This window comes from Crinia signifera, chromosome 1 (assembly GCF_055691185.1).
Source record: "Crinia signifera chromosome 1, ASM5569118v1, whole genome shotgun sequence".
In the NCBI taxonomy this organism is placed as follows: Eukaryota; Metazoa; Chordata; class Amphibia; order Anura; family Myobatrachidae; genus Crinia; species Crinia signifera.
In genome coordinates, this window is record NC_139217.1 from 44,685,876 (window position 1) to 44,708,704 (window position 22,829).

A 22,829-nucleotide genomic window follows, 5' to 3' on the forward strand; every position below is an offset into this window, starting at 1 on the left:
GACTCACCTGGGGCAGGGCTTCCGGAGACCCCGGGGTCAGTACCCATGTGTATAGGAGGTGGTTGGGGGCAGGACTGAGATAATATCACGTGACTGGCACAGTAAGGGGGGAAGTGGCTGGGTCAGCCCTGGCTGTATGAGACGCCACGCTTTGCACGCTGGCCCAGGACCTGCGCAGTGTTCCCTTGGGAACGGGTGCTGAGCGAAGTGACACGGCCTGGAGAGAGTCTCCAAATTTTTAAAAAACGTTACATTCGGTAAAATTGTTAGTGTCGGTACCGACCATTAAAAATGGTATTGTATGGCAAATTCGGTACAGTTGGAGGGTCTACTTTTAGTCATGATATGGGCCCAGGATGCACAACCCAGACTAATCGTTTCACAGTGAGCCTGAAATCAGGGTTCACCATCTTATCCCAGCATTAATTAGTCATTTCTGTATTACATTGCTCTGGATATAATGCACCATTAAAAATGCAGCTTGCCCATTCACCATTAGGTGGCAGCAGAGCAATGCAATATAACAGGTAACATACAGAATTTTCTTCTCTACCAACCCAAAGATATCTAGGAGGTTGAAGAAGCTGAAGGATAAGGAACCAATGACTGAAACCAACAAAGAAAAATAATGTTAGTGTTGATGGGAAATTAATCTACAAGTAATTAAGTGAGAGAGATGGTGGACAGGAAATACTAGATCAAAGGTCAGAAAAGACTTATGGAGATATTCAGTTCAACACACTCCACGTTTCATCAACGTCATCTGTCCACATAAAAGTATTTAGCACTACTAATAATTACACTATTGCTATGCCCTGCTATGGACGTGAGTAAATACTCCATCAGTGGGGATCCCACCGGTTGCTGGAATGTAAGCCAGGGTTGCCTACCCTCCAGGGAATGGCCGGGAAGATCCGAAAATCTCCACCCCCTGACTGCAGCGTTTAAACAACCCGATCTGCCGATTTCCCAGAGCATCATTTTAGCCCCCCCCCCCCCACATTGAGATAGGCAAATAGGGTTATTTCCTATCATGGGGGTGGGGCTTAATGATGTCACGCTCAAGCCCCGTCTCCTGAAGTGCTGCTAAAAGTCTCCTCTCCGGGCTCCCCCCTCCTTTAAAATCATCAATGGTTTATGACCGATGTAGAATAGTTTTGCCATAGTTTTGTTTTTCTTATTTCACCTAGGGCCCACAGACCAATCAGTCAAAGAAAATGGATGACTATCAATAGGTTCAAACATTGATGGTCATCCATTGAATTGTATGACACTATTGATGGCCAATTGCACTATTGACATCGATGGCAACCATCAATGTCAAAGGCAAAGATGGTGGCATACAGTGGCGTAACTACAGAGGGTGCAGGGGATGCAACTGCTATGGGGCCCGGCGGCTGGGGGGGCCCGGGGGTCCAGCAGGCAATCCCCTGCACCCTCTTCAATTTTTGTTCCAGTTTTAGCAGTTAGAAGGGCAGCGGCACACGGAGTTTGGAGCCAGAAGATCAGACAAGCAGAGACCCTGGCCGGAAGCTGTTCTGGAAGGGGGGCGGGGAATAATGACACTTCTCGCTCCTCACTTCACGCAGCAGCTGCGCTGGGACCCAGTCACTACATGCACTCTGTGGCTTTCTGTACTTGTACAGCTGAGCGCACAGCTCTGCTGTTTACAGATAAGGGAAGCCGCACACACACACAGACTCCTCGGGTTAACAGCATTCCTGTCAGGTACGTAAATAATAGAATGGTCGCGTGCAGTGAGAAAAACAGGCGGCTGTCTGGTCTCTGATGCTGTTTAAAGTGCCAGGCCCTCTCATAGCCTGTTCAAGCGCAGGGGCTGTGCACAGTTGTTACCACCAGGGCTGGGACCATGAGACTATCGCTTCAGAGCCTGCCAGGCTGCTACCACTGTAAGGAAATGGTTACTGTAAGGAAATGTTACATATGCCTTTTAACAGCCCTGTCCCTCTGTATATTTGTGACAGTAGTATTATTTATTCTAAGCTGAAATGGCCCTACTGTATCTCTGTTGTCATTGCTAAATATCTTCCTATTTATAAATAACCTTTGGTTGTCAGCCTTGCTTTACATATTACCCACACTTTACAACAGTAGGGCTCACTCTTCTCCCATCCAGTCTCTATTTTCCTTTTTCTTTTAGAATTTCATCTTCTCTCATGTAAAAAGCCTTTTTCTGGGTGTCTCTACCACTAATACTTTCCCTTGTGCCAGCAAGCCCTCCTAACTCAATTTACTCCCTATACTCCCTTGAACAGAGCCCTCAGATACTCTGCTTATCCCCATCACCCTTTGCCTCTCACTGTGTGCTTCTCCCTCAGCTTGTCACCATCTCCCTGTTACCTTATGCCTCTACCTGCTACCCATATTTTTTTCCCTATCACCCACTGCTTGTCACCGTTTCTCTGTAACCATTACAGTCATCTTCTGCCTCTTCCTTTCACCCATTCTCCGCTTCTCCCTGTCACCCTCTCCCTGCAGCTCTCTCTCTGTCACCCACTGCTTCTCACTCTCCTTCTACTTGTCACCCTCTCCCCCGCCCCTCGATCACCCACTGCCTTTCTATTAAAACTGTAAGAGACTGCTAAACTTTTTTTTAATTACTCTGTATTTAAAAATGTGACCAAGTTGCATTTGTGAGCATACACTCTCACTCCTGCTCATAGTCCTCCCTTTTTTTTGCAGTATAGTGACATGGGGGGGGGGCCTTTCCAGATTTTGCTATGGGGCCCGCAGAGGTCTAGTTACGCCTCTGGTGGCATATACTGTACCTGATCGCTGGGTTACGAAAATTAGCAGCTGTGCGAGCAAATCTGAATTAGGCTCTTAGTCTATACTTGACTACTTTCTTATTTTCATTACTTTATTACAATTAATTTATACATTACTTTATTTCATTACTTTATACAATTAATTTATTTGTATTCTAGATGATATATAGTATCCTGGAATGCTAGTTTTGTTTTTCTAAGCCACTTTTATTGCTATGTGTTGTAGGGGGTGGGGACTGAGCGAGTGGATTCCAATTATTGGGAATTGGGAACTCATGCATTGTTAGAGTATTTAAGTAGTCATTGCATACGGCTGTGGCCGGATAGGCTGTGGGCAGATTTTATCTGTGGGCCTACATTGAAGTGGGCCGTTATTAAAGTGGGAAAACTGATTCATAACTACAGCGTTATACCAGCGTTAAACCGAAGTGAAACTGAAGGACAAAACAACAACGGAGAAAACCAAAGTCCGCTTTGAGTGTGTTAAATTCATTCACACAACATACTACTCCTGGCTGCTTAATCTGGCAATTCAACCATAACATCAGCATTTTACATCTGCAAACAACTTTTACTATCACTGTTAAAGCTTGTACTTGCACTGTCTGTTTTGAAAATGACCAGCTGTACCTCTAATGACCTCACCTCTCCTGCTCTTCCATTGATAGTAGGTGTCCTCTTTCTCTATACGTCCTCTCTGGGTGAGCTTATGTGCTCACTGGACTTCCACTATCACATCTATGCTGATAACACTGAAATCTACCTCTCCTCTCCTGATCTCTCTCCCTCTATCCTCACTCATATCTCCAACTGTCTCTCTGCTGTCTACTCTTGGATGACTCAGCGCTTCTTTAGACTTAAAATATCAAAGACTAAGCTGTCATCTTCCCACCCTCCTGCATAAAACCTGACCATCTCTCATCCTAACCTACTGTTTATGCCCACTTCTTCCCCTTCTGTGTCACCCCTGTCTGTCTAACCCTCCCCTTTTAGAATGTAAGCTCTCACGGGCAGGGCCCTCTCTCCTCATGTGCCTTTCTTAGAATATATAAACCACTGCCACCCTGATGATTGCTTCAGTGTCCTGTCCCCTGATGCAACTATCCATATTAACCATGTACTTGTCCTAAACTGTCTTGTAATGTAATTTGTTATGTGTTTTTGATTATAACTATGCTCTGTAAAGCGCTGCGGAATCTGTGTGCGCTATATAAGAAACTGTTAATAAATAATAAATAAATTACATTTTCATTACAAGTCAGGTGGGCGGGATGATGCTGATGCCACCAAGCCCCACCCCCATGCCAGTCAAACGAGGCAATTTGCGGGGGGTTAAAAAGATGCAAAATTATTATTATCATATTATTTTAGGCCCGCCCCCTCGCCACTTACCAGCACAATCTGGTATTGCAGCAAGGAAGGGGGTGCAATGCAGGAGACTTGCCCACCTTCGCAGGGAGCCTGGGGAGGGGGACCTGAATTTCCAGTTCATAGCAGGTATCGGAGATTCCTGCTGCAGCCCCGTCTACTCTAGATACATTCCGGAGGTACTTAATATTTGCGGCTAACCCCCGAAAACAGGGTTTTTTTTCGGGATATTAGCTGCAAATATTCCATGGTAAATGTGTCCCAAAGTGACTCTTGTCTGTCTTTTACATTATTTTAAAATATTCTTTTTAATTTTAAAACAGACAATTTAAGATTTTAATTATTAAGCTACTAGAGAAAGTGTATTCTCTATATACATTTTCTATTATTCCCTAGCTATAGTTATTGATTGCATTTATATTACTCTGATAAAACTTGTGCTGAACATGAAAAGTTATCTTAAATTCGACTGATTTTCCCCATTAGCCGGAACAAACATAAAACATTACGTCATATATCTAGGTCGGTTATTTTTATTGTTATTCAAATAATGAAATTCTAAAGACTCTTCTATATTATTGCAGACTGTAGGCATAGAAACACACATTTTAAAAGCTTGGCCAATGTGACTAATGTGCTGGGAGAGAGTGATTCTATAACCAGTGCTTTGTAGTATCAGTCAGCTGTCTTATTACGGTAACATTACAATACTCAATTTCCTACAGTAAATCAATTATTCTACACTCATGCCAACATTCCATTTGTATGGTAAACCCGCGAGCTATAGCATGAACACAGAAACATGATTTGCCCAAGAGCAAGTTACAAGAAAAATAATAAACAGTGGGATTTAAATATACTGCATTCATCTCTCAAGCAGTTCCATTTAGTACTCAGTGGGGGGCTACCAAAGTGATGTCAGCTCCAATATCCAGGAGAATGGATAAATATATATAATGGGACAAGAAATCACATCAGCTGGATAGGATCAAGTATTGGTCTTTATTTTGTAGCAGGTAAACCAGGGTTGCCGACCCTCCCGGAATTTGCGGGAGTCTCCCGAAAATCGGGTCCTTCCTCCCGGCCCCCGGAAGGGTGGGCAACCCTCCCGGAATCAGGGGGACCCCCACTGAGCCCCCCGATCGCGGCATTTATATGCCGCAATCCGCGGGTCTCAGGGGAGGGGGCGGAGCTAAAACGGCACAATCGTGTCGTTTTAGCCCCGCCCCCTCCATGGATGTCAGTTATTTCGTCTATTTCCAGTAATGTGGGCGGGGCTTAATGATGTCACGGTTAAGCCCCGCCCCCAAAAAGCGTAATGAAAGATTCCTCTCCGGGCTTCTCCCGGAGAGTATTTTCTGAAAGTCGGCAACCCTGAGGTAAACAGCTTACCAGGTAAACCGCATAGGCAATTATGGTTACAGCATTGCAGCATACAGGTAATCACAGCACAGTTCAAACTCCTCAGTATGTTCTAGTGGTCCCTGCCATAGCCCACACCCCCAGCCTATCACCTGGGCGGGAAGCAGTCAAAATCCCGACGGTCAATATCCCGACAGGGTCGAAATCCTGAAAGGGTCGTAACACCAACAAGGACAAAATTCCGACAAGGACAAAATCCTGACATTTAAAATCCCGACAGGGTCAAAATACTGACATATAGAATGTACAGGTGAAACAGTCAACATGACTTTCCGTCGACAGGTCGCCATGGGTTTTTTCACTGTTTTTTGACCCGACATGTGCCGACAGGCGGTATTTCATGCCCTACATCCACTAGGGCGTGGTGGGAGAATAAAAGTGTGCAGAGCGCAGCGAGGCACCGTGCCCGAAGCGTTGCGAGCGAAGCGAGCTATGCGAGGGGCTGCGGTTCACTTCCAACTATGTCCATGTCGACTGTGTCGACATTCGGGTAAAAAAAACAGTGAAAAAACCCATGTCGACGGAAAGTCATGTTGACTGTTTGACCTGTATATTCTATGGGGGGTATTCAATGTCAGGGGCACGGCTGTCGAGCTAGCGCGACAGCCGTGCCCCTGTCCCGTTCTCGTTTTGTTCGCCTGAAGCTCGGCAGTCGGGATTCAATGTCCCGGCCGCCGAGCGGCGAGAAGGGGGCGTGGCCGTGAGCTGAGGACGGAAATAGACGAGCTTCAGCTCGGAGCTCGCCTATTTCCAGCTTTTCTCGGCAGAACGAGCCCGACAGCTTGTGATGTCGGGCTCGTTCTGCACAGAACCCCTGTTCAATGCTGTCGGGGAAGACAGCATTGAATAGGGCCCCGCAGCCATCTCCCCCGTCGAGAGATGGCTGCGGGAGCACGACACCGATTGCATACCCCCCTTAATGTCGGTATTTTGACCCTGTCGGGATTTTAACCCCTTCATGACAGAGCCAGTTTTTGCCTTCCTGACAGAGCCCTTTTTTTCAAATCTGGCATGTATCACTTAAGTGGGGATAACTTTTTTTTGCTTTTACTTATCCCAGTGATTTTGAGATTGTTTTCTCGTGACACATTGTACTTCAAGTTAGTGGTAAATTTTCGTCGATACAGTCTGTGTTTTTTTGTGAAAAATACCAAAATGTCGTAAAAAAATGGAAAATTTTGCGATTTGCAAAATGTTAAATTTTCTGCTTGTGAGACAAATAATCTTACCACTCAAAATAGTGAATAACTAACATAGACCATATGTCTACTTTATGTTGCCATCATTATTTCAACCTCATTTTCATTTTTTTGGACACTAGGAGGCTTCAAATATGAATAGCAAATTCTCAAATTTTCAAGAAAATTTCAAACTCTGATTTTTTTAGGGACCAGGTCAGTTATGATGTGACTTTGAGTGACTTGTATGTGAGACACCCCCATAAATGATGCCATTTCAAAAACTGCACCCCTCACAGTATTCAAAACAGCATTTTGGAAGTTTGTTAACCCTTTAGGTGTTTCACAGGAATTAAAAGAAAGTGTAGGTGAAATTTCCAAATTTCATTTTTTTTGCAGATTTGCAATTTTAATACATTTTTCTAAGGAACACAGTAGATTTTACTAGAGAAATGTGACTAAAAATTGATTCCCCCAATTCTTTGGTTTTCATAAATATCCTATATGTGGCCCTAGTGTGCACGGTGACCAAACCACAGGCTTCATAATAGAAGGAGCACCTACTTGATTTTGGAGCCTCCTTTTTATGAGATTATTTTTTAGGCACCATGTAGGTTTCTAGGCACCATAAGATGCTAAAAGTTAGGTACCCCCCCACAAGTGACCCCATTTTGCAAACTACACCCTTCAGGGAATTCATCTAGGGGTATAGTGTACATTTCAAACCCCCAGGGGTTTCACCAATTGTGGTACAACTGGGCAGTGAAAATGAAAAAAAATAATTTTTCATTTTCACAGCTCAGTTGTATCAAAATTGGTGAAACCCCGGGGGGTTTGAAATGTACTCTATACCCCTAGATGAATTCCCTGAGGGGTGTAGTTTGCAAAATGGGGTCACTTGTGGGGGGGTTCCACTGTATGGGTGTTTCGGGGGTCATTCAACCAGAATCTGTGCTGCAAAATCCAAAAATCACTCCTTCCCTTCTGAGTCCTGCCATGCACCCAACTGGTATTTTTTGGTCACATGTGAGGCATTGCCGTACCCGGGAGAAATTGGGGCACAGATTTTGGGGTGCTTTGTCTCCTTCATTCCTTGTGAAAATGAAAAATTTTGAGCCAGATCTGCATTTTTGTGTAAAAAAATGTAATTTTTTACACAAAAATGCAGTTCTGGCTCAAAATTTTTAATTTTCACAAGGAATGAAGGAGACAAAGCACCCCAAAATCTGTGCCCCAATTTCTCCCGGGTACGGCAATGCCTCACATGTGACCAAAAAATACCAGTTGGGTGCATGGCAGGACTCAGAAGGGAAGGAGTGATTTTTGGTGGTGGAATGAATGGCGGGTGCTATGTCGCATTAGCAAGACCCCCGAAGCACCAATACAGTGGAACCCCCCCACAAGTGACCCCATTTTGGTCACCAGCTTTGGGAGGGGGGCTGGCGCTGCGGCTGGCGGGTGGGTGGGAGGGAGGGGGGCTGCCGGGTGGGAGGGGGGGGGGGGCTGGCGATCGTTGGTGATCGGTGCGGTATACGCACACACACACACACACACACACACACACACATATATATATATATATATATATATATATATATGTGTGTATATATATATATATATATATATATATATACATATATATACATATATATACACACACATATATATATATATATATATATATATATGTGTGTGTATATATATATATATATATACACACATTTGCACATTTTTTAATTTTAATTTATTTTTAACTTTTCCAGCAGCAGCATGATGCTGCTGCTGCTGCTGCTGCTGCTGCGGGGGGGAGGGGGGAGGAGGGGAGCGCAGCGTGCGCTCCGGACGTAGCGGTTGAGCCGCTGGAGCTGCTGCTGCTGCCGGGTGAGTGCCCGGCGGGTGGGAGGGGGGTGCTGCCGCTCGGTGGTGATCGGTGCTGCACCGATCACCACCGTTTTCTGTGTTACCGAGCGGCTTAGCCGCCGGTAACACAGGAAACGCTGTGATTGACTGTTCAGATTTGAACAGCCAATCACAGCGATCGCCGACCGGGGGGGGCACCCCTGCCCCCCCTGGGCGACGAGGGGGGATGTCTGCTGTCAGGGACAGCAGACATCACCTAACTGTCACTGCGTCTTTAGACGCAGTGACAGTTAGAAGTCATGACGTATATATACGTCAACGGTCGGGAAGTACTTCCCGACCATGACGTATATATACGTCAAATGTCGTGAAGGGGTTAAATGTCGGGATTTTGTCCTTGTCGGGATTTTAAATGTTGGGATTTTGTCCTTGTCGTTATTATGACCCATTCGGGATTTTTACCCTGTCAAGATTTTCACCGTCAGGATTTCATACCGAATCCACCTGGGCAGCTATTCCACCATCAGGAGCAATGACCTCCTGCCCTTTAAACACTTATATCAGTAGGCCACAGGTGCTGTTAATCAGCATAACCCTGATCACATCAGTTTACCTGCTGCTGCTCTAAAACCTGGACCAGATCCTCCACATTACCTTCATGTGGAAGTATGCTGTCTCTGCCACACCATATATATGGAACACAGAGAGATGAGCACCGATTGTGAGGGTCCCTGAGTTCAATATATATGTTAGACACTCCCAAACAAATGAGTGTCAGCTGGCCCCTAAGTAAATAGTGGTGGTACTGTAGGTCACTAAAAAAAAAGTTTTATTGTTATTACACAAAGTTATGTGTAATGATGTGAAATGACACAGGGAAAAATTATTGGACACATGAAAAAAGGGAGGTGCAAAAATTAATTTGCAAATGAAAGTGCAAATTAATATAAACTGGTTCAGTCCCAACTGATAGCCTATATAAAGATGTCTCAAGGTGCCACACAAGAAACATCTTCTGATGGATAAAAGAACTCTCTCTCTCTCGACCTTCCCTTCCTTATTGTTCCAAGACATATGGATAGCATTGGTTACAGAAGGATCGGTAAACTCCTGACTGTTCCGGTGATCACTACTGGGACCATAATTCGGAAGTGGAAAGACCATCATTTCACCATAAACCGGCCACAGCCAGGTGATCCCCGCAAGATTTCGAACATAGGAGTAAAAAGGATTATCAGAAGAGGTGTTCAAGAGCCATGGACCACTTGTGGAGAGCTTCCAAAAGACTTGCAATTAGCAGGTACAATTGTTTCAAAGAAAACAATAAGTAATGAACTCAAGACTCCATTGCTGTAAAAAGCATGTAAAAGCTCATTAAAAGTCTGCTAGATAACCTTTGGTCAAGCCTGAGAAATACTAGGAAAATATAGTCTGGTCAGATGAGACCAGTATTGATCTCCTTGGATGCCATAATACACACACCATGTTTGGAGGAGAACTATATATCTGTCCAAAAACACCATACCAACAGTGACATGTGGAGGTGGGAACGTCTTGGTGTGAAGCTATTTTTCAGCATACAGTTCCGGCATACTTCATGTGGTTGAAGGAAAGATGGATGGAATAATGTACCAAGACATGTTTGATAAATACCAGGATGCTGTAGATCAGGGGTGTCAAACTCAAATTCATCGGGGGCCGCATCAGCAGTTTGGTCACCCTCAAAGGGCCGGTTGTATCTGTAGGACTATGTGTCCACTCTTTATTATCATAAATTATTGTCACTACATTCAATTATTACTGTTTTTTGTAATAAAGTAAGTAATAACTAGCAGGGAGATTGGCTGGGGGCCTGGGACAGGGCACAGTGACGTGACATCAGATTGCCCAGCAGGTGACCTGGGCCTCTGGGTTCGCAGGACTCTCGCTAGAGTTCTGGACTGGTGGTGACAGTGGGACAGATAATGATAATGACCCTGGACACAGGCAGCCGCACTGCAGATTTGTGGGCTCAGGCTGCGGCTGTGTGCTGCTGGCCTGGCTCTCTACCTGCCCGGCCACGGACTCTGGACTGGACAGACTGGTCTGGACAACAAGAGACAACACAACTATGCCCACCCCACTGCCGAACTTACAGTAAATATACTGAACCAACTGATGCCACTTCTGCGCAGCGCGGCACCACAGGCAGGAGGCAGCTCACCGCTGGGCCGGCGTCCAAGTCCGACAGGCAGCCGCAGCAGCATGCACATCACGGTGTCACTGGCACTGCTGTCAGGCGGGCGTGTGTCGTAGCCGCTGCCTGCAGGAGGAGCCGGGGAGGAGTCGTGCACGTCACACAGTGACACTAACAAGTCTGTGTCCACTGTCCTACCTCCCTCCTCCTCCCAGTGAGCACCGCGGCGGAGTGACTGTGTCACCCGGCTTCCTCACGTTGTTAGGTATGTCTCTCAGTCTCGAGTCGTCATGTGAGTGTCACTGAATGTGATGTGACACTCACACTGTGATGGCTTCCCGCAGTAATGTAATCGGCGCCAGGCGGGGGTGGGTGGCGGCGGCTGCGCGGGCCACATGACGAGGTCTGGCAGCCCGGATTTGGCCCGCGGGCCTTGTGTTTGACACCCGTGCTGTAGATGAAACGAGGGAGGGCATTTCAGCAACTGTATGGTCTCAAACACACAGCCAAGGACACTCTCAATTGGTTTCAGAAAAGGAAAATAAAGTTGCCTCAATGACCCAGCCAATCAGATATATCCAATTAAAAATCTATGGAAAGACCTAAAGATCAGAGTTCATGGAACCTTTAAGATTTGAAGTGGGTGTAGCAGAATGGCCCAAACTCACACCTGAGAAATGCATGCGACTAGTTTCTCCATACAGGCGACGTCATGAAGATGCCGTTACTGCCAAAGGCTTTTAAAGTATTAATTGAACTAAGAGTATTTAATATTTTTTCCCATTTTACATTATTACACATAACTTTTATGTTTATGGACATCTATGGTTTGATTTAGTGCAGGTTTTAGAGAAGCAGCAGCAAGAAAAACTGATGTGATCAAAGTTGGGCTGATTAAGCAGCACCTGTGGCTTCCTAATGAAAGTGTTTCCAGGGCAGAGGGTCATTGCTCCTGATTGGTGGAATAGCTGCCCAAGTGATAGGCCGGGGTATGGGCTACGGTAGGGATCACAGAAGCTTTCTGTAGAGTTTGTACTTTGCTGTGACACCTGAATGCTGCAATGCCGTAACCATACTTGCTTATGCTGATTACCTGGTGTGCTGTTTACCTGATAAACAATAAACTTAATCTTTACCCAGTGTATGTGATTCCTTGTCACAATATATATGACACAAACCTAAAACTCAGGGATAGAGGGAAAATATGGGAAAACTGAAGTAGTGGTAAATCAACTGGCATTTTATCTATGTAATGTTTCATTAAACCCTCAATAAAACTCCCTTTAATGTGGCCGTGTGCGCCTTTGGTTCAGTGAGAGGATTACAATCCATTTCCTTCTTAGTTCATCTTATGTTCCCCGGGAAGCCTCCAGGACAAGGATTAGAACATTATACTACTAATTAAAAGGTCCCTTTCTTTTAGGCCTCAGATAACACGGACTACAAAGGTCCACTCCTTAAGTCCGCCTGAGTTCTGATCCCATTACAGTGGAAGCAAAGTACAAGCTTTAGGAGAGATCACTTGTAAATCCATTTTACACTTGTGGCACTGTTGGTTTTGGTGTCTACGATCAAGGACTTTGAATATGGACTGTGGAAGTAACTCTTTTCTATATGTTAGCTTAAGTGTTCCTATCTGACATGCATCTATGATACCTGTACTAATTTTACATTAAAGACATTCAAACCAGCGCAGTTCATAGGGGCCAGAGGGGCCACCCATCGCTTCCTGTAAATGTGCGTAGTCCAAACAAGGGCCAGATAGAGAAAAATATAATAATGGTAATTATAGCCATAAACGGGTTTAGGAAAGTGTCAGCGATTAATTTCTGTAACAATGTATTCTCTTTAATCTTAGCTCTGTAATTATTGTCAAAGGCACCAGACTGGGAAACATGGTATATCAGCCCTGCAATTAGTTATAATGTACGGAATAATAATGGTGATGCAGCTACTGGAACACGGATAGGATGTTAGTGAACGCTCGGAGGTCAGTGACCTGTTATCGTATAAGTATTGTTTGCCTATTTGTACAACTGTGACACATTTGGGCCGGCAGACGTCATTGTTCTTTGGTTGTGCTAATCATTTTAAAACTACAGTATGGAACTAGTGCCATTAATTTGCCTGTTTTATGCAATAAAAATCCAAATAAATGATTTCTGTATCCCTCATTCTGATACAATTGTGGACATTTACTAAGCTGGGAGTTCTGTTGAAGGCGGTACTGTATGTTTAATGGCGTAAGTTCATCCCAGTTGACCGGAGGTAAGATAAATATTGGTCCCCCCGCCACATGCATTCACACACACACCATCTTATATAAGTTAAAAAAAAAAGCCCAGAAAATATTTCTATACTTCTTGGTACATTGCACCGCATTTATTTACATTATCATTGATTTTAATCAAACAAATTGGTTAGCAGTCATACCAGGATTACAACCTGTGAACTATCACACTGGAGGCAGACACCACACTGATAAAGCCATTTGCTCCTGCAGGGTAATACCCCTTTTAGACCAAAACGCCGGGTCGCACCCGGCTTTTTGGACCCTGGTTGAAGCCGAGTGCGACCCGGCGTTTAGGGGCATTTACACCGGACGGGCTTAAACGCCCGCACCCCCCTCCCGCCCCTTCCCGGCGCTTGAAGATGACAGCGCGATGTCATCTTCAAGCGCCGATCGACGCCGCCGTACCCGGAACGCTGCTGGGGGCAGCCCAGCACTAAGGTAAGCTGCTAGGCTGCCCCCAGTCCCCGCACGCACCCCCCCACCATTGGACAGGAGGTGAATGGATGCCGCACACAGGCATCCGTTCACCTCCCTCCCCCGCCGCCGCTGCTGTCTGCAGAGTATAGCAGACAGCAGCGCCGGCTGTCAGTGTCAGACTGACAATCCGTCCAACCTGCGGACGCTGCGGTCCGCAGGTTGGACGTTCCCCATTCATGTAAATGGGAGCCGGGTCATCCGACCCGGCGTTCCCATTTACACCGCCCTCTACCCAGGTCCTAGCCGTGTTCTACCCAGGTCAGGACCTGGGTAGAAGTCCCGTGTAAAGGAACACAGCGTTTGGGATTTACACCGCTGAATATCCGGGTCTGACCCGCCGCTGACCCGGATTTTTCGGCGGTGTAAAAGGGGTATAAGTGTGCAGATTCTGGCTATGCATATTTGTTACAGTGGTTCAGAACCATTGCTATTAGGCAGAGCTATGTAGTGTAGTAACTTCATATAGATATAATATGCAGGCTTCCTATGCAGGAGTATATAGCTCTATCAGTAAGGTGTCTGCAGGGCCAGTGCTAGGCACCGGAGCGCCCCAGGCGGGGAGGGGGGGGGGGGGGGCGCCCCGGCGCTCAATCACTTACCCGCTCCAGGGGGGTAGTGCCGTGCGATGCTGGCCGCTGCCGCGACACTCCCCAGGGAGGGGGGGGGGGTACCTGCCATGTCCAGCGATGCGTGACATTCTGGGGGGGGAGGAGCTTGCTGGGTGATGCAGGTCGCCGTACCACGACGCTCCCCAGGGATGGGGCAGCTTGCAGGGTGATGCTCCAAACTGGGGGGACCAGCTCCAAACGCCAGCCCTCCAGCGGCCTGTTCCTCAAGAAAAAGACACCCAGCTGCCGGTGCCCTAGGCAAATGCCTAAGGCTGCCTAGTGGTGGCCCTGGGTGTCTGTTTCTTGAGGACCAGCTCATGCTTTCTAATACAGGGTGTGACACTTGCAAATATATGTTTAGAATAAAAAGAGTGTGACGTCTACTATCCTGCAGTGGTATCCATGGCATTCAATTAAGCAAATCAAATATGTAGGGGAGAAGAGGTCGACATGAAAAAGGTTGATATGCATTTTATAACCAAATTTTGAGCGACATCATTTGTATAAATGCAGCTCCCAATTAGTACATCTGTAATACTACTAAATTACTATACAACTAAAAAGCACTACAGTTGCTAGTGCAGACAGCGCAGGTACACCAAATCAATTTTCAGAAATACAGTTATTAAGAATGATTATATTCAATACAGTAAATAAAATAGGCACTGTACGTATAGTTACAAAACATTATTATAGTTTGGCAACCATCAAATATAGAGTGAAAAGATAAACCACTTGATCCACAATATTATTTATTTATTTATTTATTGTTTATTAAAAGTTTCTTATATAGTGGATAAATATTCCGCAGCGCTTTGCAGAGAACACTCACATCAGTCCCTGCCCCAGTGGAGATTACAATCTATATTCCCTAACACATGTACATGTGCACACAGACATTCTAGGGTTAATTTGTTGGAAGCCAATTAACCTACCAGTATATTTTTGGATTGTGGGAGGAAACCGGAGTACCCGGAGGAAACCCACGCAAAGGGGAGAATATACGGTACTTGTGTATTATCTGGGTGCCCGATATATCACATCGCATGCCACTAATTAAGGCATGCGATGCGATGCAATGGTACCCGATTCCAGGGTTTTTAAAATTCCGACTGTACAATTTTTATATCGCGTCGCATCGCATGCCATTATAATGGCATTCGATGGGATGCAATGCTATCATGCCCGATTTGGGCTTATGCACCCCCAGACCCGATTTTTAATTCTACACCCACCCTGATGGGTAATGACTATGTTAAGTGCCCCCCCCCCCCCATTGTTAACGCCACCCCACTATCAACGCCAACCCAAAGCGTGGCGAGCCTGCGAGGGGCGACAGTACGCGTCCTCTGACCTTTTCATACCCCCACTATCCACGTCCGCGTGGAGTTGATTTTATATAGTGTGGCGAGAGCAGCGAGCCACCGAGCCCGAAGCGCTGTGCTCGCCACACTATAGAAAATCAACTCCACTCCGTCATGGATAGTGGGGGTATGAAAAGGTCTGAGGACGCGTACCGCCGCCCCTCGCCATGCTTCGGGTTGGCATTGATAGTGGGGTGGCATTAACAGTGGGGGGCCATTTAACATAGTCATTATCCATCAGGGTGGGTGTACAATCAAAAATCGGGTCTGGGGGGGGCATTTAACATAGGAATCAGGCATCTGGGTGCCTGTACAATTAAAAATTGGGTCCAATCGCGTGCGATGCGATGCAACTGATTTTTGGTTGTACAATGCCCTAAGATTAAAAAATTGTGCGCCCAGATAATACACTAATACCAAATATACAAACTCCGCACAGTTAGGGCCATGGTGGGAATCGAACCTGTGAGGCAGTAATGCTAACCATTACACCGTCCGTACTGCCCCAATATGCAAATGAAGCGCTATGCTCTACCTTTCTTAATAGTAATATTAGAGAGCTCTCACTGATAGTATACTGTGTCCCTATGAACAAGGACGATGGGTCTTAGGCAATATTTGTCCAGCATATACGTTAAAGTCTCGGACCTTCCACCAGTAGATCGCGATCATTTCCTTGAGTATTGAACCTGCTGAAGCCTATAGTATTCTGGCTTCAGTGGTCCCAGTAACGCAATGCGCGGGTGCACGGGTGACGTTACCTCACATCCGCACACTGCGAGGGCTGAAGAGCAGTCGGCGTCTGCCGGGAACGCTGAAAGGTCGAGGTGACAGGCTGAGAACAGTGAAGTCAGTGGGCAGAATACAGCGGTGGAAGCGGGTATAATACAGTGGCGGAGGGAGTTCAGTGGCCTCTATCATCTGTAATTTCTCAATGGAAAAACTCTTTATTTTTTATGGGGGGGGGGGGACGACACAGCATTCCTGAGGGGCACTGTCTGTGAGGATGGGATTTTACATGGCAGTTCTGATTTTGTCACCACCAGGTTAGGTAGCAGGATGGATGGGCACAGTATAGGTGACCCTTTGTGTTAGGTTATTGTGCATAGCTGCTTTGATTCTCTGGTTTCTTGTTGTGTCATAATGTAAATTTCCGCTCATAATGTGAACTTTGGTTCGTACCGTGTGTCATAATGTGAATTTTGGCTCTTGCCATGTGGCATAATGTGAATTTTGGCTCGTGCCATGTGGCATAATATGTAAGGGGCATATTGCACTTGGAGGTGAATATTTGGCCTAGGGGGAGACGCTGATAGATCACAGGTAAGTATGTGTACAAAAAGTAGATCCCTAGTTACAAATGTCCGGCCACCCCTGTGTTAGATGAATGAATAGCAATATCCAGACTTTTTAACACCAAGTGAGTTTGTCATCATAGTGACCTGTAATGTTACCTTATATAGGACATCTAATATTTTTTTTTTATACAATCATTTCTATTTGCATTTATATAACAAATACAGATGTGGCCAAGTACATCGTGGTTTACAACGCGCTTTTGAGGTCTCTGAGTCGCGAGTTGTAGATTGCGTTATGTCCTGCGTTATGTCCCACACCATGTAATACATAGTTTAACCACTGGGTGACAAATGTTCCACGTTAAGACTACGGTGCTGAATACAATGATGTTGCAGTTGACATTGATCTGTGAGAAGCTGGCCAATCAACATTCTTCACTTTATAAAAGAAAAAAAAATCTGTCTTCTACAAAACGAAATGTCAGGCTGCCACGCAACTTTCCACTACAGATTTTGTCCAACTTCCCACTTCAGATTTTGTCCTTACTTTAGAGAAAAAGTACTTACAGTACTTTAGAGAAAGAGTACTTGGATTAAATTAAAGCAGATCTGTTTGGTTATACATTTTGTTGGTACAGATTGCTATATGGAATCCATGCTAACCTTTACTAATGCTGGAAACTTTCACATGGTATATTATTTACGGAGGTGTCTATCATTATGCTGTACTGCGCCATGAAAACAGTTACTTTTTTTTTCATTTTTTTAATCAATAAAGTAATTTGGTGCTTTGCAAATTCCTTTTGCACAAAAAAATTAACAATGGCAGGCTGCAATTTACATGATACAGTTATTGTCGTTACATACTGTAAGTTACAAAGAACGTTTTTATTTTCGCAAGAGTAAATTTTCCACTTCATGTAAAAATCCTTAATTTAGGGAAAGAGTACTTACTTTACAGAAAGAGTTCTTGGATTAAATTCGCAGGAGGAGATATGATCAGATATACATGTCATTGGTACAGATTGCTACTGTATAAATATGGAATCCATGCTAACCTTTACTTTTTTTTTTAAATGCACTATTTTTTTTTTTTATTTTTTTTAAATCAATAAAGTAATTTGGTGCTTTGCAAATTCCTTTTGCACAAAAATAAATAACAATGGCAGGCTGCAATGTACATGATACAGTTATTGTCATTACATACTGTAAGATACAGAGAACGTTTTTTTTTCTCGCAAGAGTAAATTTTCCACTTCAGGTAAAAGTCCTTAATTTAGGGAAAGAGTACTTACTTTAAGGAAAGAGTTCTTGGATTAAATTTGCAGGAGGAGATATCAGTTATACAATTTGTTGGTACAGATTGCTACTGCATAAATATGGAATCCATGCTAACCTTTACTAATGCTGGAAACTTTCACATGGTATATTATTTACGGAGGTGTCTATCATTATGCTGTACTGCGCCATGAAAACAGCGCAATCTACTGGGCATGTCTCATACTTGACTATACAGTATATTGTACACCAATGGAGCAGCTGAGATCACAGGTTTCTATGGCCTAGCGGTTAAAGACACAGTTACTGTATACTTGTAGCAGCAATACTGGTTCGAGCCAAAGTGGGGTACAATTTTATTTTTTTTTAAACGTACTACTTTTTTTTAAATTTTTTAATCAATAAATTTATTTGCTTTGCAAATTCCTTTTGCCTTTTGCACAAAAAAATTAACAATGGCAGGTGGCCATGTACGTGATACAGTTATTGGCGTTACATACTGTGTTGCAAAGAATGGGGTTTTTTTCACACAAGTAAATTTCCCACTTCAGTTAAAGGTCCTAACTTTAGGGAAAGAGTACATTCTTTAGGGAAAGAGTACTTTGATTAAATTCCACACAAGTAGATCTGTTCGATTATGCATGTCGTTGGTACAGATTGAGTTTGAAAGTCAATGCATGCTTCTGCACCTTCCCCCATGATCACTCATTAGCATTAATTCCCATTGAGCCCACTGTTTACTGTATACAGTATGTCTGTAGCAAAACACCTCCCCCAGCCACTCTGTGCATGGTCACATTAGTGCCATGCAATCCATGCAATGCGATCTTAGTAGTTTATGAATAGAGTACTGATAGACGTTTTTCAGTTACCGTAGCTATGGAATAAGCTTAAGCTATGGAAATAGCGCAGTCAGTCAAAACTTGCGTAAGTTCTCCCGGGCACCAGGGCCGGTGCTAGGGTGTCCTTCGCCCTCATGCAAACCATAAATTTTGCGCCCTTTCACATTGCCAATGCAACAAGCTGCAGCCCGATTGTGGGAGCGTATGCAGCATGCAATCCTATGGAGGATCTCGGGTGCATGTACATGTTTGCATACACCATCTCAGTGCTGTGTCCGCAAAATGTTGCAGGCACTAAAGGTGCCCATACACGCTATGAGAATCGCATACGTTATGGGCTAGATAGCATCGCACGACATGCATGCAATGTGTGTGCGATGCGATCCGAAAGCAGTACAAAAAGTGTGTGCAGCACATACTTTTTGTACTGTGCGATGCGATGCCCGCGGGAGCGCAATTGCAGCGTGTATGACCACCTTTAGGCACATAACCCAGCCCATTATTTAAAAAGTGTCTGGCACAATAATATACTGTAAGTTATGGAATGATAAAAATCAATGATACAATACTTTATTGAAGAGGATGGAGATGCTTGGTAATTGAAAGAAGTATTGGAGGATTGATTGAAGAATTGGATGATTGTTCTTAGGGTTGGATGATTGGATGAAGAATTGGATGATTGAATAAAGAGTTGAATGATTGGATGAATATTGGATGGTTGGAAGAACAATTGTATGATTGGAAGAACAATTGGATGATTGAATGAAGATTGGATGGTTGGAAGAACAATTGGATGATTGGAAGAACAATTGGAGGATTGAATGAAGATTGGATGGTTGGAAGAACAATTGGATGATTGGAAGAATAATGGGATGGTTGGATGAAGATTAAATGATGAAGTTTGAATGTCCTTGCTGAATTGGATCGTGGCTGCAGAACCAGGAGTAACCGTGGAGAATAACCGTCAGGATTGAGGAGAAAGATAATACCCCTTTGGGGGGCTAACCTTGTCCAGTCCGTATTGGCGGCAGCAGGTTCCTTGGTACACAGGTGTAGCAGTGAGACGATCAGCAGGAATAGAAGAGAACTTCACCAGAGGCGCAGGAACTGTAGTAACTACTACAGACAGCCAGGAGTGAGCAATGATGCTTAGGCATGGACATCATTGTACTGGCTGCCGGTCTTGCAGGGCAAGTCAGTACTTAAGGAGTGAGCTGTGCGGCGATTGGATAGCCGTTTGACAGCAAGGTGGAGCCGCACAGTACAGGTTGCAGGATCCCAAAAGATGGCGGCCGCCAGCGGAGGCGACAAAAACCAGCCGGTGGTGAGTGTGCGCAGCTGTGCAGTTGCCGGCGTTTCCAGACAGAGGCCTAACCAGGCACAGACACACATGGCGGCTCATGTCTCACGCCACCTATGTCCTGTATGGCACCGGAGCACTTAGCACCACTGTCACCACGTGGTGACAGTGCGGGAACATGCACCCCACCAGTACAAGGAACAGGAGTGGAGGTGAGCGCCAGGGTAGGCGACACGCTGATACAGGACCCAGGGCTAGGCACAGCACAGGGGAACTGGGTAGCAGCCATGGTGATCGTGACATCATCATTGTTATCTGGACATTCATCCTTATTATTTAATATTATTTTGCCTGTCTTTTCCTCAAAGAAGTATTTGAGTCCCTGTATGACATCTTTTATTAAACCCGCTCGTTTTAACCCTACTGCTGCTGCCTCGTCTCCAGTCCCTGAACACCACACAACCCCATAAGAACCATTAACCGTGACAGTTTGCACTGACCCGATGGAGTCGGGTGAAAATCTTTGGCAGGGATCTTTGGCAGATGTATTGCAAGGCATCATGGTCCGCCTGGAAAAGTTGGAGTCCTCACAGTGGCAAGTGGCGCAATTCCTACAAACGCTGACTTCTCCACCAGCTGCTCCTCCAGTTGCTGCAGCAACATCATAAGCTCCTTTAGGAAGTTCCTCTGCCACGCTGCCAGCCGGGTCTATTATTCCTCCTCATCTACATCTGCCAACCCCCAGCAAATATGATGGGTCTCCTAAAGGATGTCGCGGGTTCTTGAATCAGTGTGATGTGCACTTCACTCTCCAATCATCCAAATTCAAAACTGCCAAGGCACGAGTGGCCTACATCGTCTCACTCCTCTCTGGTCCAGCCCTGGATTGGGTTTCGCCTCTGTGGGAACGAGCAGATGCTCTGCTGAATAATTATGACGATTTTATCACTTCCTTCCAGCGAATCTTTGACGAACCAGGTCGAGTATCATCTGCAGCTACAGAGATTCTGAGAATTCGTCAAGATAGCAGACCAGTGGGTCAATATGTTGTGCAATTCCAGACGCTATCATCTGAGTTAGGATGGAATGAAGAGGCACTCGTCTCTGCTTTCTGGAATGGCCTAGCCGGTCGCCTCAAGGATGGATTGGCCACCCGTGATACACCCTCCACCCTGACATATCTAATCTTCTTGTGCAATAAAGTTGATCTGCGGATTCAAGAGCTACAACTGGAGAGAGCTCGTTCTGATCGCTTTGTCCTCGTCCCTCCCCTGCTGTTACTCCTGTAAAAAGTGGATTGTCTACTACTTCTGCCACATAAGAACCAATGCACATAAACTGGTCTCACATTTCCCTCGAAGAAAAGAACCGACAACGTCGAGACAATCTTTGTATGTACTGTGCCTCTTCCTCCCATCTCCTGGCCTCTTGTCCACTCCGTCCGGGAAACGACCGCTTCTAATCCCCATGAGGGAGGTCACCGTAGATTAGGAGTGTTATTGCCATCTCCCTCTACCATAGACTCTGCTAGACTCAGGCACAGCGGGAAACTTCATTTCGGCCGATATCGCTGCACAGCTCTCCATACCCCTCCAGCCATTAGAGCAGCCTTTGGTCCTGACAGCCGTTGACGGTAGCCACATCTCCAGTGGTCAAATTACCTCTCAGACTGTACCAGTACATCTTCAAGTTGGAGCGCTGCACCAAGAAAGGTTAGAGTTTTTGGTCCTTCCACAGTCCTCTCACGCTGTAGTTCTGGGAATGCCGTTGCTTACCTTGCACAACCCCTATGTTGAGTGGCTAACTATGGAGATTAAGGCCTGGAGTAAAGACTGCTTTTCTTCTTGTTTATCTCGAGTCATACCCGTCCTTCTGAGTGAGTCACAAGCATCCTCTTCCAAACTCCCTGCCTCCGCCATATTACTATCGCCACTTCATCTGAAATTTCTCCACCATAGCAGCACCTCTGACTGCACTCACCCGAAAGGGGGCCAAACCTGCCCAATGGCCGCCCGAGGCCTCCGAGGCCTTTTGACAACTAAAACAGGCCTTTATAACCGCCCCAATCCTTCTTCAGCCAGATGTGAATAGGCCCTTCATCCTGGAGGTCGATGCCTCTTCAGAAGGAGTAGGGGCAGTCCTTTCGCAAAAAGGAGAGGATTCAGAGCTTCACCCTTGTGCATATTTCTCCAAGAAATTTCTTCCGGCAGAAAAGAATTACCCCATTGGAGCTGCTAGCAGTTAAGTTAGCCTTTGAGGCGTGGCGGTACCTGTTGGAGGGGGCTCATCACCAGATTACAGTCTTTTCAGATTCTTTCTTACGTCATGTCCAGTGTCTCACTTCTCGACAAGCCCGCTGGGCTATGTTCTTTGCACGATTTAACTTCCAAATCAAGTATCGTCCAGGGGTTTTAAACAACAAGGCTGACACTTTATCTTGTTCCTTCGATGCCAGTTCAGACTCTGAACCTCTAAAGCAGCCCATCCTGAACCGAGTAGTCTTCGCTCATGTCACTCCTCATCCTACACCTCCTTCAGGCAAGTTCTTTGTGCCACCCAATTTACGCAAAAAGCCT